Consider the following 12,524-nt stretch of genomic DNA (forward strand, 5'->3'; position numbering starts at 1 on the left):
GGAGTTTGGAGCCTATCCCAGGAGACTTAGAGCACGAGGCGGGGTGAAGAGACTGGATGGGGTGCCAATCCAACCCAGGGCACACACACACATACAAACACATACACACACACACACACACACACACACACACACACACAAACTAATTCAAAATATGGGCACTATGGGAGTACCACTATGGGAGGAAACCCACCATGCATGGGGAGAACATGCAAACGCCAACCACACAGAACCCAGTGGGAATCGAATCTGGACCCTGTAAGTGCAAGAATAGAATGCTAACCGATAAGCCACAAGCAGCCTAAATTTGATTAGTTACCAAAATTAATTTTAAAATATATATATTTTTAATGTCTAATCTCACTAACTAAGCATAGGAAGAACATGCAGACAGTGTGTATTCAGATCTGAGGTGGGAATTGAACCCTCATCCCGAAGGAAGTATAATAGTGCCAAAATTCCTCAAAGCAAAATAGCAGGTTGAGTTACATGAACTGAAAAAAACGTGTTGCAAAAAAAATGTTTGAATTTTTCTGCATTGCAATTTGATCTGAATTTAAAAAAAATCCTTAGAGCATTTACAATGTTTGAAATTTTTGCCACTGCAATTTATTGTGGTTGTATATTTCAAGTGAAAATGTAATTCAAGCATTTAAAATTCAATGCAAACATATTCAAGTTACTAAATTGCAGTTTATATTTTCAGGTGTTAAAAATACAAACTTCATTATTTTTCAATCTTACAAATTCAGGTCGCAAAATTCAGGTAATAAAATGCAGGTCTTCACATCCGGGATATCACAGGAAGAGCAGTGGAGAGCCGATTGCTGCTGTCCGTGCCGCAGTGTACTTTAAAGTGTGCTTCCTGCTCCCTGTGTAGTCTACTTCTCATAAACTACTTACCGATCGGAACACAGCCCTCTTAACTAACTGGCCGGGTTGCCAGTTGCACAATAAAGGGTGAAATGTGTTAAAATGACCCCACTGCCGTAAACACTATATTCAAAGCAGAGCCAGCGCTGTTTCATTCACACGCGCGAGCGATGGGTTTCCCGCCCCTGAGCTCGGTGATGTTACAGTCTGTGGAAAAAATTCAGTACAGCAGCAGAAACTAATTTAGGAAGCAGTGAAACAGCATGAGTTCAGCGCGTGACACCAGAGTAACTGCAGAAGTCTGACTCTGTGCAAATAAACTGATAGGGACAATTCAAGACAATCTTACAGTCAGTATACACAGGGTGATGTGGGAACTGACCAGAGTTACTTGTGCAATGACGAACAAAAACTAGATATATAAAAAATTATATAAATATAATAAATATAAATTACAATCAAAAATAGAAATGGGGTTAATTGCAGTGCAGCCATTGATGTACAATGTTATATGTGACAAAGTCACAGTGCGACAGGTATTAATGAGGCACCGTATAGGGCTTAAATCAAACTTCACTCATACACACAGACATTAAACCGTACTATCCACACTTTACGTTTTTCTTTATTACAAAGTTTTTATGGTTACCTTTATTTATAAGCAATATAAATTTAACAAAGTGTAAACAGCATGTATGTTGTTGCTGCTGCTGAGGAAATTAATCCCCTCTTGTTGCTGAATGTGACTGTAACATTACCGAGCTCAGGGGCGGGAAACCCATCGCTCTCGCACAGGGAGCAGGAAGCACACTTTAAAGTACACTGCGGCACGGACAGCAGCAATCGGCTCTCCACTGCTCTTCCTGTGATATCCCGGATGTGAAGACCTGAATTTTAGCGACTTGAATTTTATTACCTGAATTTCAAGTGTGCCCAAGATGGCGCCGGTGAGGTCGGCTGCCGTCACGACTGCTCTGACCACCTTTTCTTTGTTTTTGTTCTTTAAGTTAGTTTACAGCGTTTTAAAACCGGCAAAATTACCACTATGGAGTACATTAGTTATGATAGAGACACTCTTGTTTCTATTGGTGTACAATGTACTCACAATTCGACGTTTTTAACTCCGGATCCGAGCTGGCCGAGTGAGATCCTGAGGGACAAAAAAGGACGCGACGCGAAGCGGCGGCCTCGAGGGAAACGAACCGGCGTCAGGAACAGGCTGAGAGCCCGTGCACACCGCACACCTCTGCCTAGCATCCTGCTCGCCAACGTCCAGTCACTGGAAAACAAGCTCGATGACCTCAGGGCCAGGATAAAGTTCCAGAGAGACATTCGGGACTGCAATCTCCTCTGCTTCACCGAGACATGGCTGAACCCAGCGGTGCCGGACCACGCCATCCAGCCGGCCGAGTTCTTCTCGGTTCACCGCATGAACAGGACACGGGACTCGGGGAAGTCAAGGGGAGGCGGCGTGTGTTTAATGGTGAACAGCAGCTGGTGCAACAGCGCGAGCGTCGTTCCTCTCACACGCTCCTGCACACCAAATCTGGAACTAATGTCCATCATGTGTCGTCCTTTTTATCTACCTCTGGAGTTTACATCGGTCATAATCAGTGCCGTTTATATTCCACCACAAGCAGACACGGACACTGCCTTATGCGAGCTGCATGAGGCACTCACACAACAACGAACACAACACCGGGACGCTGTGCTTATTGTGGCGGGGGACTTTAACAGTGCCAACCTCAAACGCGCAGCGCCGAACTATTATCAGCACATCACCTGCCCCACCAGGGGCGAAAGTCAACTGTCAAGGACGGCTCAATCTTGTCCACCGTTTGGTAAATCCGACCATGCCGCCATCTTCCTTATGCCAAAATACAAACAAAGGCTGAAACAGGAAGTTCCGGTTGAGAGGGAGGTCGCGCGCTGGACGAACCAATCAGTGGCCGCGTTACAGGACGCACTCGATGACGCAGACTGGGACATGTTCAGAAACAGCTCCGATGACGTCAGCGTGTTTACGGAAGCGGTTGTGGGATTCATTGGGAAACTAGCGGATGATACCGTGGAAAAAAAGACTATTAGAACGTTTCCCAACCAGAAGCCGTGGGTGGATAAAACCATCCGCGACGCTCTGAGATCTCGCACCGCTGCCTACAACACGGGACTCGCGTCGGGGGACATGGAACCGTACAAGGCTGCGTCATACAGCGTCCGGAAGGCGGTGAAAGAGGCGAAGCAGCGCTACAGAAAAAAACTAGAGTCACAGCTCTAACAGAGTGACTCTAGGAGCTTGTGGCAGGGATTAAGGACAATTACGGATTATAGAGCACCAACATCAGGTAGGATGAACGCAGACGTGACTCTGGCAGACGAGCTGAACACTTTCTATGCTATGTGAAAATGCTCTTCATCGACTACAGCTCTGCATTTAATACCATAATTCCCTCCACACTTACCACCAAGCTGGAGCACCTGGGACTCAGCTCATCAATGTGTCAGTGGATCTCCAATTTTCTGACTGGCAGACCACAGGCAGTAAGGATGGGCGGACATGTCTCAGCCTCCCTCACTCTCAGCACTGGAGCCCCCCAGGGTTGTGTTCTGAGCCCCCTGCTGTACTCTCTGTACACCCACGACTGCGTGGCCACTACCAACTCCACCACCATCATCAAGTTTGCTGACGACACTGTTGTGGTGGGCCTGATCACGAACAATGATGAGATGGCCTACCTGGAGGAGGTTGGAAATCTGGAGAACTGGTGCCAGAGGAACAATCTCCTCCTGAACATCAGTAAGACAAAGGAGTTGATAGTGGACTTCAGTACAAAGCAGGTGAGGAACTACCAGACCCCCGTCATCAACAGGAGCCCAGTGGAGAGAGTGGACAGCTTCAGATACCTCGGTGTTCACATCACGCAGGAACTGGCATGGTCCTGTCACATCAACACCGTGGTAAAAAAGGCCCGGCAGCGTCTCTACCACCTCAGACGCTTGAGAGACTTTAGACTGCCCTCCAAGGTGCTCAGGAATTTGTACTCCTGCACCATAGAGAGCATCCTGACGGGAAATATCACAACCTGGTTCGGGAACAGCACCATGCAGGACAGACGAGCTCTACAGAGGGTGGTGCGATCAGCTGAGCGCATCATCCGCACCGAGCTCCCTGACCTGCACTCAATCAACAGCAAGCGGTGCTTGACCAAGGCCAGGAAGATCGTGAAGGACCTCAGCCACCCCAACAACGGACTGTTTACTCTGTTGCGGTCTGGGAAGCGATTCCGCTCCCTGAAGGCCAACACAGAGAGACTGAGGAGGAGCTTCTCCACAACCACACCACTATGCAGGACTAACACAATCTTTTCATTGGACACTATGGACAATTACACGCACACCTTCCTTCATATCTACACTACATGTTGTACGTTTACATCCTGGACCATTGCACAAAGACACTTTAATAACTTTGCACACCTACCTTTACAACTACGCTACATGTTTACGTTTACATCCTGGACCAGTGCACAAAGACACTTTAATAACCTTTGCACAAAGACTTTGCAACACTGTGCATATTTGCACACCCAGTACAGTATATTTCAATTTGTACAGTATATTTCTCAGTACAGTATATTTAAATTTGTACAGTATATTTCTATTTTTATGTACATCATATTTCTATTTTTATTTTTAGTTCTATTTTTCCTAGCATATTTCTATTTTTTATTTTTAGTTCTATTTTTCCTAGTTTAATTTAATTTTTCTATTAAATTTTTCTATCGTACTTCTTTTATTCATATTTATTTCTTATTTGTGAACTTTAATTCTCTTTTAGGGTCAATGGCAGTCGTATAAGCATTTCACTACATTTCGTACTGTGTATGACTGTGTATGTGACAAATAAAATTTGAATTTAAATTTGAATTTGAATTTGAATTTTAGCGACTTGAATTTTATTACCTGAATTTTTTCAACCTGAATTTTGTTACCTGAATTTTGTTACCTGAATTTTATTACCTGAATTTTGTCGACCTGAATTTGTAAGATTGAAAAATAATGAAGATTGTATTTTAACACTTGAAAATATTTTTGAACTGTAATTTTTGATTGTGAAGATAAAGATTGTGTTAGTTCTGCATAGTGGTGTGGTTGAGAGACCTTATCGCCTGCGGGAAGAAGCTCCTCCTCAGTCTCTTTTACCTCATTTTCACTACACTGGTGCTGGTGCCAGGTGCCGGTTCTGGTGCTCGGCCGGTGCTGGACTGGGAACCACCACCTGCATTTACACTAGACAGGAGCTCAGCGGGAGCTGCATGATAATATGTCACAGGCCACGCCCACTAAACAGAAACGACCATGGCCGAAGTCACTTTACTGGTTATTTTCCAAACTAGTATGAAAATGTATTTCAGTATCCAAAAGCAGCTTATTCGACGTGTTATAACCGCTGAAAGTCTTTCTTCAGTTTTTTTTTAGCTTATACACTATTTAGTCAGTTGTTCGTGTGAAGCCTGCGACTATTAGTTCTTCTCTTATTTCCTCATACACTTTTATTTTTTTTTAAAGCAATCTCGGCGAATGTTCAAAATGCTGAAAAAACGTTTTTGTTTCGTCCGCGCTCCACATTAACGGACTTTGGGTCTCCGCCATTTTTTTTTAATGCTCCCTATAACTCTGCCCACCGCTCATGACGTCACAGGTTCTCAACTAGACCAGCAGAGTTTAGGGGCCGGTTCGGTGCTTATTTTAGGGCACCGGCACCAACTTTTTTCTGTGGAAAAGCGCGGCACTAGTTCCAAAATTGGGAACCGGCACGGAACCGGCACGGGAACCAGAGCAGTGGAAAAGGGATATCTGTGTTGGCCTTCAGGAGCGGAATCGCTTCCCAGACCGCAACAGAGTGAACAGTCCATTGTTGGGTGGCTGAGGTCCTTCACGATCTTCCTCTTGGTGTAGACTGAGTGCAGGTCAGGAAGCTCGGTGCGGATGATGCACTCAGCTGATCGCACCACCCTCTGTAGACGTCATCTGTCCTGCATGGTGCTGTTCCCGAACCAGGTCGTGATGTTTCCCGTCAGGATGCTCTCTATGGTGCAAGAGTGTTGATGTGACAGGACCATGACAGGTCCTGCGTGATGTGAACACCGAGGTATCTGAAGCTGTCCACTCTCTCCACTGGGCTGCTGTTGATGACGGGGGTCTGGTAGTTCCTCACCTGCTTTGTACTGAAGTCCACTATCAGCTCCTTTGTCTTGCTGACATTCAGGAGGAGATTGTTTCTCTGGCACCAGTTCTCCAGATTTCCAACCTCCTCCAGGTAGGCCGTCTCATCGTTGTTCGTGATCAGGCCCACCACGACAGTGTCGTCAGCAAACTTGATGACGGTGGTGGAGTTGGTAGTGGCCACGCAGTCATAGGTGTACAGAGAGTACAGCAGGGGGCTCAGAACACAACCCTGGGGGGGCTCCAGTGCTGAGAGTGAAGGAGGCTGAGACATGTCCGCCCATCCTTACTGCCTGTGGTCTGCCAGTCAGAAAATTGGAGATCCACTGACACATTGATGAGCTGAGTCCCAGGTGCTCCAGCTTGGTCGTGAGTGTGGAGGGAATTATGGTATTAAATGCAGAGCTGTAGTCGATGAAGAGAATTTTCCCCAATATTTCCCTCTCCGAGTGTCCAGGTGAGTGAGGGATGTATGAAGGAGATGAGAGATAGCGTCATCCGTAGAGCGGTTTGGACGGTAAGCGAACTGTAGTGGGTCCAGTGTGTCTGGTAGTGAAGAAACGATTAAGTCTCTGACCAGGCGTTCAAAGCACTTCATCACTACTGATGTGAGGGCTACAGGGCGATAATCGTTGAGGGAAGCAGGTTGAGGTTTCTTTTGGACAGGAACAATGATGTACTCTTTGAAGCATGTGGGGATCACCGACTGAGATAAAGAGATGTTGAATATCTCAGTGAACACAGGTGCTAGCTGGTCTGCGCAGGCTCTGAGAATACGACCTGAGATGCTGTCTGGTCCTGCTGCTTTCCTGGTGTTCACTCTCTTGAAGGCTCTCCTCACGTCGTGCTCGGTGATGATGAACGCGCTTCCGGTGCTGGCAGTGACTTCCTGTCTGCAGCCGTTAGCGCCGCTAGCATTAGCATCGCTAGCATCTTTAGCTGCAGCCTTGAAGCGAGCATAGAAAGTGTTCAGCTCGTCTGCCAAAGTCACGTCCGCGTTCGTCATACTGGATGTTGTTGCTTTATAATCAGTAATTGTCCTTAGTCCCTGCCACAGGCTCCTAGAGTCACTCTGTTGGAGCTGTGACTCTATTTTCCTCCCGTAGTGCTGCTTCGCCTCTTTCACCGCCTTCCGGACGTTATACGACGCAGCCTTGTATGGTTCCATGTCCCCCGATGCAAGTCCCGTGTTGTAGGCAGCGGTGCAAGATCTCAGAGCGTCGCAGATGGTTTTATCCACCCATGGCTTCTGGTTGGGAAACTTTCTGATAGTCTTTTTTTCCACGGTATTATCCGCTAGTTTCCCAATGAATCCCACAACCGCTTCCGTAAACACGCTGACTTCATCATCTGAGCTGTTCCTGAACATGTCCCAGTCTGCGTCATCGAGTGCGTCCTGTAACGCGGCCACCGATTGGTCCGTCCAGCGCGCGACCTCCCTCTGAACCGGAACTTCCTGTTTCAGCCTTTGTTTGTATTTTGGTATGAGAAAGATGGCGGCGTGGTCGGATTTACCAAACGGTGGACAAGATTGTGCCTTGTAAAAAACAAAAACAAAGAAAAGGTGGTCAGAGCAGTTGTGACGGCAGCCGACCTCACCGGCGCCATCATAATTCTTTTGGTTGAGCAGATACAAAATATTCTTCACAAACTTAAAATTTTGTTAGTTTCAAGTAGAGTATAAAGAGAAGGAAAATACCAACTTAAAGCTAAACAATCTGAGGACTCACTGGACAAAAAAAAGAAGAAAAACAAAAACGGCTTAGAACTGGGAGTGAATGCACTGTAAAAAAAATAAAATAAAATCACGAAAAGCTCTATGTGCAATCAAGAAAATATTCTACAGAATAAACATCATAATTATAATCTAATGTAAAATATCTTATAGCGTCATTGCGCCTATCGTGCTGTACAGATATGAGGTTTGGGGTCCAATCGGTACACAATGTAATAACCACAACACAAGCCTACTGTATGCAGTAGAAGGAAAAAATATAGCGGCTACAGTTAGCAGCACAAGAGATATGATAGGATACATGCAAGAAAATGAAAAAAAGTCTATTAAGCATTGACTTTGAAAAAGTGTTGGACAGAGTCGAATACCAATATATGTATGATGTTTTTTTTTTTAAATGGTTTCAGAGAAGGTGTCAGGATTAACGTGTAGTAGGACGCAAGTGCAGATAAGCAAGACTAGTTTTATTAAACCAATTACAAAAATAAACACAGGTAGTTTGTACACGGAAGTCAAAAACAGGCAACGGTCGGTCAATCTGCAAAACACACACACTCGGAAACTCGCGATCAAAACTCGGAAACCAAAATACCAGAACAAAGTCATACACGGAAAAGCTAATACAAATAAACACGGCTTGGTAAATCCGGAAAAACTCTCAGGAGCGTATAACTGTTTTCATTATCGGAGTGTACATTCCCATTAGCGCTAATGCTAAGGAAGCGCTATGGGAACTGTATACAAAGATCAGTGAACTGCAAAATACACACCCGGATGGACTGTTTATTGTTGCTGGAGATTTCAACCATGCAAATCTCAAGTCAATGCTTCCTAGATTCCATCAGTATGTGGACTTTGCAACGAGAGGGGATAACACGCTGGATCTTGTTTACAAAAACATCCCCGGCGCATATCGGGCAGAGCCCCGCCCCCACCTCGGCTACTCAGACCACATCTCTGTTATGCTAATTCCAGCATACAGACCACTCGTCAGGCGTTCAAAACCGGTTCTGAAGCAGGTGAAAACCTGGCCATCAGGAGCCATCTCTGCTCTTCAGGACTGTTTTGAGAGCACTGACTGGAACATGTTTAGGGAGGCTGCAACTTACGGCGACTTCACTGACTTGGAGGAGTACACGTCATCAGTGACCAGCTACATTAACAAGTGCACCGATGACGTCACTGTCTCCAAGAGCATCATCTCACGTTCCAACCAGAAACCGTGGATTACTGCGGAGGTGCGTGCACTTCTGAGAACCCGAGACTGTGCCTTCAGAGCGGGAGACAAGGTGGCCCTCAGAACAGCAAGGGCCAAACTATCTCGGGCCATCAGAGAGGCAAAGTGCGCACACGCCCAGAGAATCCACAATCACTTCAGGGACAGCGGCGACACACAGCGCATGTGGCAGGGCTTACAAGCCATCACTCACTACAGGACGACATCATCTGCCTGTGACGGTGACGGCTCCCTCCCAGATGCGCTGAACAACTTCTACGCTCGGTTCGACAGGCAGAACGACGTGGCGGCGAGGAAGACCACCCCTTCTCCGAACGACCAGGTGCTGTGTCTCACTACAGCTGAGGTGAGGAAAACTCTACGCAGAGTCAACCCACGTAAAGCTGCTGGACCAGACAACATCCCAGGCAGAGTGCTCAGAGAATGTGCTGAACAGCTGGCAGATGTTCTCACCGACATCTTCAACATCTCTCTGAGCAGCGCCATCGTTCCCACGTGCTTCAAAGCCACCACTATCGTCCCCATGCCCAAGAAGTCTACTGTGTCCTGTCTCAATGACTACCGTCCCGTCGCACTTACACCCACCATCATGAAGTGCTTCGAGCGGCTCATCATGAGACACATCAAGACCCTGCTGACCCCTTTACTGGACCCACTGCAATTTGCGTACCGTCCTAACGCTCAACGGACGATGCCATCTCCACTACACTCCATCTTGCCCTCACACACTTGGACAAGAAGGACGCATACGTTCGAATGCTGTACATAGACTTCAGCTCAGCATTGAACACTATCATCCCCCAACAACTGATCGGGAAGCTGAGCCTGTTGGGCCTGAACACCTCCCTCTGCAACTGGATCCTAGACTTTCTGACCGGAAGGCCTCAGTCAGTACGGATCGGGAACTGCACCTCCAGCACCACCACACTGAGCACTGGGGCCCCACAAGCCTGTGTGCTCAGTTCCCTGCTGTTCACACTGCTGACTCACGACTGTGTAGCAACACACAGTTCAAATCACATCATTAAGTTCGCTGATGACACGACCGTGGTGGGTCTCATTAGCAAGAATGACGAGTCAGCGTACAGAGAGGAAGTGCAGAGGCTAACGGACTGGTGCAACAACAACAACAACCTGTCTCTGAATGTTGACAAGACAAAAGAGATGGTTGTTGACTTCAGGAGGACACAAGGCGACCATTCTCCGCTGAGCATCAACGGCTCCTCTGTGGAGATTGTCGAAAACACCAAATTCCTGGGTGTCCACCTGGAGAAGGACCTCAACTGGTCCCTCAACACCAGCTCCCTACACAAGAAAGCCCAACAGCGTCTCTTCTTTCTGAGAAGACTGAGAAAGGCCCAGCTTCCACCACCGATCCTGATCACCTTCTATAGAGGGACTATCGAGAGCATCCTGAGCGGCTGCATCACTGTCTGGTTTGGGAATTGTGTTTTTTCCACAAGCCATCCGTCTCCTCAACAAAAAGGGAATGAACTGATAAACACACACACACACACACACACATACACAAACATTATCACTCAGCTTAACTCAACTACATCAATACATCAAAATATTAACACTGGACTGACTACTCAACACAAGCACAGACACACTGACCTACACCACCAAACTATCGTACACACATCTGTAAATGCCTCACTGTTTATCTCTTTTGCACAATATTCATTACTTTTTGCACAAATCTCAATTCTTGCTGCTATGTTTTACTACCTCAACACCATATTTTATGTTCTGATATGTCGTTGTTGTCGCACTGTCACTTTGTTGTTGCTCGTTTGTACATTTGCACGTGCACTTTATGTTGTCTGTTGTCTGTAAAACCTGTAGATAGTCTTTTGGTTAGTTAGTCTTTAGTTAGTTTTTGTTAATTTATGTTGTAATTTATGTTAGGACTATCTGTCTTGTCTCTGCTAGCCAGCTAACTAGGCCTCTTAGTTAGCTAGTTTAGCTTCTCTGTTAATTTATGTTGTAAGTCTATGTTGCATGTAGCACCTTGGTCCTGGAGGAACGTTGTTTCGTTTCACTGTGTACTAACCGTATATGGTTGAAGTGACAATAAAGCTCTTGAACTTGAACTTGAACTTCGCAACATTCCTCCATTACTGGGTCTCTATTTAAGCATCTGGGTAATTGGCTGCAGGTGTGCTTAGAATTCAGGTGACATGGAACGTGTGTCTGCTGGAAGTTGTAGTCCGTTTCTGCCGTGTCTGTATGTGGATACGGTCTTGTCTGTTTTGTCTTTTCTGCTGGCCTGACAGAAGGTTTCATAAAATTGATAAAAATATTTTATAATGACATCTTAACTTGTATTAAATGTGATAGACTTTTAACTGAATGCTTCCCGTCCACCAGATCCATTAGAGCAGTGGTTCTCAAAAAAATTTTTTTGTCATTCCACCACAATAGGGGGGGGGGCGGATTAGGGGGAGATTTTCAAGCCACACTTGTCAACAAAATGATAACGAAATCGGCCAAGTTTACCATTTATTGAAATATCAATTTCTAAACCAATAAGATCAAATAACACCAAGTTCAAAACAGATCAAATACATGTGCTATTGTTATAACAGACTTACTTCATCACTTATCAAGAGCTTTCTTTCAAAGAAGTCGAGTGGCTTATTAACGTGACTGGGGTGTGTTGTCTCTAAGTGTCTTCCTACTCTGTTGGGTCTCATGCTGTCTGCTGCCAGCGGTTTAAGACACAAAACACACACGGGTCTCTCCTCTGCCCCCACCATCCCCACCATGAATCCAAGCGCAACATACAGTAGGCTTTATCATGTTTTCCTTTCGGCTGGCTTTTTGGTTGATTAGGCTGATAGTGCTGAATCACCTGCTTTTTTTGTGGTCCATGTAACAAATGTATCCATTGACGTTATTACGCTCATTACATACAGTACGCTACTGACCCGGTTTGTGTCCGCGGTAAAGTTAGTTTTATATTCGCATCTCCGAATTCAATAGCTGCGTAAATAAACCCGCAAATAAGATACCCACCTATATTTCCTCTCTACATTGTGTTTAAGCTACATCCGCCTTAAATTATACATGTTTAAAAGCATAAACACCATTATTTTCTACGGCGCAACAAATGATTTAGGGATCATCTTAAAATGCCGCATAGCAACAAAAAGCGAAGAACGATATTGATCTTCCCTTCTGTTCAGCGCCTGAAGGATCAAAAAGCAACTTTGTTGCCACACTGGAAACTAGAAATGCCAGACTAGTACTGCCTGATAAAATATTAATGTTTAACAAAAATACAGAAACATCAGCATACACATTGGAATAAATAAAATTACATATATAATACCGAATGTTTCCTTATATACTTTATTGTTCCTCTGCAAATTAACATGCCAACATTAAACCGTTATTGTTGCACTATGGTTCCATTTTTTCTCTGATGTTATTTTAATTTAAGTA

At 45.4% G+C, this 12,524-nt stretch overlaps 1 pseudogene; it reads right to left on the reverse strand.

Moving 5' to 3' along the window:
• LOC128523917 (histone H2AX-like) overlaps positions 1-12,524 on the reverse strand; it is a 37,735-nt pseudogene that overhangs the window by 4,136 nt on the left and 21,075 nt on the right.

The sequence above is a fragment of the Clarias gariepinus genome, chromosome 1 (assembly GCF_024256425.1).
Source record: "Clarias gariepinus isolate MV-2021 ecotype Netherlands chromosome 1, CGAR_prim_01v2, whole genome shotgun sequence".
In the NCBI taxonomy this organism is placed as follows: domain Eukaryota; kingdom Metazoa; phylum Chordata; class Actinopteri; order Siluriformes; family Clariidae; genus Clarias; species Clarias gariepinus.